We start from the raw sequence: 6,088 nt of genomic DNA on the forward strand, positions 1-6,088 counted from the left end.
TTCCCCCTCTGTAACATGGCCATAATGTAAGGTCTGAAGTCTTTTTCCACAGTAAGCAGCAGCAGCCGCATGAGGACAGCAGCAGCCATGAGCTAAGCAGCAGAAAGTCACCTCCTCACATCCCATCTAAATTGCATCAAAGCATCATCATCTGGGGCCATGGAGAAGGACCCTGTCCTCGTGGTGTCCACCGCTCCCAGATAAAGACACCGATCTTCAGATGTTTACAGAAAACTTTGGTTGGGCGCACCAGTCTGGCAAGGAACCGCTGTGATTGTGAAATCTATATTGTTTTGCCTTTACGGTCCCCACTTCCCTCTTGTTTCTCTGTATGGTTTCTGGCTGGTTCTGTGACTGTTTCTAGCTGTTGTAGAACTCATTGGGGGAGATTGTTCCTGTCTCCTTTTGGAAGGTTTAGAGCCACTAGGTGGGTGGGGTGGGATTGGCTGAAGAATTGTTTCGCCATCTGTTAGGATTGGTCACAGAATTATTTTGGAACATTTTAGTAAAACGCTTGGTTATGGTCTAGCGAAGCAGGACTCAAGTTTAACAATAGAAACCAGGGGTCCAAAAGAAGTTCTTTGGAACCAACTCCAGGACCCAGCCCAGGATCCGAGCTGCCAGACCTCAACGCCCTGCCAATGACACCATGCAGAAGCTGGAGTCCCCAGACGAGCTGATTGTGACTGGCCACCGGGAAAAGTTCGTCTGCCTCGTTGGGAGTGGTGAGCAGTGTATCAGCAGTGGTGCCTTCTGGTTTGGTGATTGTTACTAAACAGAGGTGTGGTTTTCATCCAGGAAACACATGGGGTTGAATTTACCTGGGGTTTTAAACTCCTTGGAGTCGAGGCGCAGAACCTGCTGGAAAGGCAGCAGAGCGGAGACGGGGAGTAATTCGGAGTAGACGTACTACTGCTTGGGAGTGACTGCCTAGGACCAAACAAACTTCTGCTCCACGCTGTACTTAGCGAGCAAGGCGCAGCTGGGCCCGCTCCGGGACGGCAGCTGTGAGTGAGCGTAACGCCCGCTGGAAATGAGCTACAATGAGTAGCAAATAGCGAGCTGCAATTGGCAAGTATTGATTAACAATGACTGCTAATTACAAATAAAGCACATTGTAGGCATGTGGGAAATGAGTCAGTACGGACGGTTGAAAATCAATACACAATTAGCAATTAGCTTGTGTTCACAATTAATAAATGCACACACTACTAATTCAGCACATGGGGAATGAATAATTATGGATTGTTAAAAATCAGTAATTAATGATTAGCAATTAGCAAGTATGAATTAGTCATTAGCACTTAATCGACCCAGTTATTAACAGTTAGCAATGTATTGACAATGAAGGCCAGTAACGTCACGCGTCAGCAATGAATAGTAGCAGGTTAGGATTAGGACTAAATGAGTGTAAAGCTTTGTTAACAGCAGGCAATGAATATAGAATGGTACCAAGGAACACTAATTGAGAATAAATCTGAGCAAAGCCCATAGAACGTCACTCGCACTCGGTTCTCTTTGCCCACGGCAGGTCCAGAGGCCCCTGTGGGTCTAGCTCCAGTCGTCTGATCAGCCAGCGCACCGCTGGACGCGCTGGGGCCAGACCCTGCGCCGGTGTCAATCAGCCGTAGCTCCATGGGCGTGAGCGGGGCCAGACCCCCAAGCTGGTGCGCATAGCTCCACTGAAGCCATGGATGGGGCAGACCCTTGGCGGGTGTCCCACTGAACCAATGGAGCGAGGCTGATTTACACTCACGGAGGCTTTGGCCCCGGGATCTGCAGTGGCTGGAGTTGTACTGATCCCTCTGTTGCCCTGGCCAGCTGGCGGGAAGCCCCTGCTGCCGACGCACTCGGCCCTGCCGGACTAGTCGCCGCAGCTGCATGGCACCACCTGCCACCAGGAACGCCGGCCCGTACGCCGCACTCAGCCGCGGAGACGCAAGCGCCGGGGCAGGAACAGGGTGAGGGAGAGACCCTGAGCAGCGGGAGCATCTCCTCTGCCCAGGGGTTGGCTGGCCAGAGCAACGAGGCTGGGTTTGATGGCATCGAATCCAAACCCAGACCTGCAGTGTACCTCAGAGAGGAGCCCCAAACCTGAGCTGTAAACATATCTGATTGCAGCTCAGAATCCATCCATCCATTGTATCCTTCCATCCCCATACACAGCCATCTATCGACCCCATTCACACCCAGCCATCTGTCCCCATTCACACCCAGCTGTCGACCCCATTCACACCCATCACCCAGCCATCTGTCCCCATTCACATCCAGCTATCTACCCCCATTCACACCCATCATCCAGCCATCTGTCCCCATTTACACCCAGCTATCTACCCCATTCACACCCATCACCCAGCCATCTGTCCCCATTCACAGCCAGCTATCTACCCCATTCACACCCATCATCCAGCCATGTGTCCCCATTCACATCCAGCTATCTACCCCCATTCACACCCATCATCCAGCCATCTGTCCCCATTCACATCCAGCTATCTACCCCATTCACACCCATCACCCAGCCATCTGTCCCCATTCACATCCAGCTATCTACCCCCATTCACACCCATCATCCAGCTATCTGTCCCCATTCACATCCAGCTATCTACCCCATTCACACCCATCATCCAGCCATCTGTCCCCATTCACATCCAGCTATCTACCCCATTCACACCCATCATCCAGCCATCTGTCCCCATTCACATCCAGCTATCTACCCCATTCACACCCATCATCCAGCCATCTGTCCCCATTCACATCCAGCTATCTACCCCATTCACACCCATCATCCAGCCATCTGTCCCCATTCACATCCAGCTATCTACCCCATTCACACCCATCATCCAGCCATCTGTCCCCATTCACACCCAGCTATCTACCCCCATTCACACCCATCATCCAGCCATCTGTCCCCATTCACATCCAGCTATCTACCCCCATTCACACCCATCATCCAGCCATCTGTCCCCATTCACATCCAGCTATCTACCCCATTCACACCCATCATCCAGCCATCTGTCCCCATTCACATCCAGCTATCTACCCCATTCACACCCATCATCCAGCCATCTGTCCCCATTCACACCCATCATCCATCCATCCATCTATACAGAGCCAGCATCCATCCACCCATCCTCCTACACCCCCAGCCATCCCCACACACATCTCTCTCTCTCTCTCTCGCTCGGGAACAGCACCACTCTAGTGCAGTGTGTTCAGAGAATTAAGCTCTGTGGGTAGGGTGACCATATTTTCCCAAAGGGTAAACGGGATGCCACGTGGGGCTGGCCCAAGACCCCCTGCCACTCCTGAGCGGTTCTCCCAAGTCCTCCCTCTCACGCAGGACCAGCATTGCCGCTGGCCCCCTCTGCCCCCACCCCGCACGTCCCTCCGTGCCCTGCCCTGATCAGCACTTGGCAAGAGCGAGTGGGACAAATGCCCAGTTTTGCCCCAAAAATGGCTTAAAAGGACTTACGCAAAGGACTGTCCCAGCCCACCCACTATCTATGAAACTTGTTAATAAAAAGCCCCGTAGAGCCTGGCTCGGCTCTGTGGCTCCCTGCTCCGTGTGTTTGACTTTATGCCTGAGGCTACAGCCCAGGGACTGAAGTTAACGCCAAGCCTGTGCTGGGTGGAATAGGGGGAGGCTAGGCCCTGGCGGGACCAGGGCCTGGGCTGAGCTCCCAGCCAGCAGTGGGGGAGAAACCCTTTCCCTGTACTTTGTGGAGCGGTTTGGACCCGTTCCTAGCCTTCAGCTGCAGCAAATTCCCTATGGTGGGGAACGGAGCAGGGCTGGCTGGGCTGGTCCCACTCCGGTGCATTCCCCTCTGTGCAGACAAGATGAGCAGGCGGTAGATGCAGATGTCCAGGAAAACCCTCCTGGTCCCTAGCTCCCTTGTGGGGGTTCCTGTGCTAATCGGGGCTGCGCCAGGAATGCATGTGGCCCTGCAGGGTAAACAGGCACGGACGGGGTTTTAAACGCAACATGGCTGGTGCTCCCGTAACTCACGCCCTGCACCACCCACACGCACAACTCCCCCTCGCTGTGAGACGGGAACAACGGATCAGCCCGTCTCGCTCGCCTCCCGGGCTTACTGGAGGTTCTTCGGGGAGCCAGGTGCCGACGGGGCCCTCAGATGTGTCGTCTGGAATGTTTTCCAAAGGTCCGATCCAGGAAAGACCCCTATTTCAGAGCGCTGAACGGGTTGTTACAAGGAGGAGGGAGGTTGTTCTCATTAACCTCTGAGGATAGGACAAGGAGCAATGGACTTAAATTGCAGCGACCGCGGCTTAGCTTGGACATTAGGAAAAACTTCCTGACTGTCAGGGTGGTTAAGCACTGGAATAAATTGCCTAGGGAGGTTGTGGAATCTCCATTATTGGGATTTTTAAGCGCAGGTTGGACAAACCCCTGTCAGGGGTGGTCTAGATAATCCTGAGTCCTGCCTTGAGTGGAGGGGACTGGACTAGATGCCGCTCGAGGTCCCTGCCTGTCCTACGATTCTCTGATTCTCTGTGCTCAAGGGCTGTCCCGAGTAGCGATGGGTTCAAGCACATGCTTAAATGCTTTCCTGAATTGGGACCAAAGGCTTGTGACCTGCTCATGCCCCACATAAGCCTTTGACATGGAGTTTAACTGGTGCCCCCAGAACTGACCCCACTGCACAGAGTTAATTCTGCCCTTCTGATCACCTGCTGGTGGTGCCACATGGGATGAGGGTTAATGGTTGTTGAAGGTGCACAGATAAGAAAGACAATGGCCCTTGGGTCATTCCCCAGACCGAGATCAGGGCCCATCGGGCTGGACGCTGCCCAGATCCCAGCCAAGATCTGGGCCCCGTTGTGCCAGGAGCTGCCCAGACCCAAAGTGAGAGACAGTCCCTGTCCCAAAGAGCTCCCAATCAAACCAGACAAAGGATTCTCTTATGACATTTTCACTTTTTTCTTGGTTTGGAATTGCTCCTACTTGGTAATTCAGGTCACAGTCTGAGCCAATGGGCCTGTGTGACGATGCGGGACTGTTCTTAATGTTTCCTCTGAATATTGTGGGGGTGCCTCAGTTTCCCCTAGGCAGTTCTTAAGTCTCCAGGGGGTGGGGTAAGGGTATATAATCATTGCAGAGCCCTAGAGGGCAGGTGTGTGCAGGGGTCTGGACACAGAGAATGGCCGACACCCTGTTTCCTGGCAACTGATGGCCTGGGCCCTTCCCCCCTGCAAGGTGAGAGCTAAAGGGTTGGAGAACAAAGGAATCCGGTGACCTCCTGGCCCGGGAAAGGGACAAAGCCCAGAGGAGGAGGGACTGGAGAGAGTTTCAATTTGGGGCTGGCTGGAGACATGGAGTGAAGGGCAGACGTGGTTGTCTGGCTCACTGCCCCCCAAAATGGATCCAGCTGAGGGGTCCTGTTCTCTGCACCTGCAAGCTCTGTTTTAGACCATGTTCCTGTCGTCTAATAAACCTTCTGTTTTACTGGCTGGCTGAGAGTCACGTCTGTCTGCGGAGTTGTGGGGCAGGACCCTCTGGCTTCCCCAGGACCCCGCCTGAGCGGACTGGCTGTGGGAGGCACACGGAGGGGCAGAGGATGCTGAATACTCCGAGGTCAGACCCAGGAAGGTGGAAGCCGGGTGAACTTTTTGCTCCTGCCCCAGCTGCTGGGATGGGGTAAGTGTGAATGAGGCCATGGTCTTGAGGGGGTTTCATTGTGACACAGCAGCAGCAACACCGGACCTTTTGCCCTACGTCAGTGGTTTTCAACCTGTGGGCCGCAGCCCCCTGGGGGTCCGCAGCCTATGTCTGAGATTTGACAGGGTCCCCACCTCCCATCGAAATTTTTCAGGGGTCTGCAAATGAAAAAAGGTTAAAAACCCCTGGCCTAGGGCCATGCAAAAAGCACACGATTTCGGCATCACAAATCCTCATGTTTTCTGGGTCTCCGCTCGCTCATGTTGATCACACCAACTATCCGTCCAGGCTGGCCAAAGGCCGGGGCCGCCTGCTGCCAACCCGTGGCGGGAGAGTGGCCTGTCCCTGGGAGCTGGTTTCCGGGAATGTTCGTTGCCTCTCAACCGCTTGACCCTTTGCTAACGTGTCCAT

Source organism: Lepidochelys kempii, chromosome 23 (genome assembly GCF_965140265.1).
Source record: "Lepidochelys kempii isolate rLepKem1 chromosome 23, rLepKem1.hap2, whole genome shotgun sequence".
Taxonomy (NCBI): Eukaryota; Metazoa; Chordata; order Testudines; family Cheloniidae; genus Lepidochelys; species Lepidochelys kempii.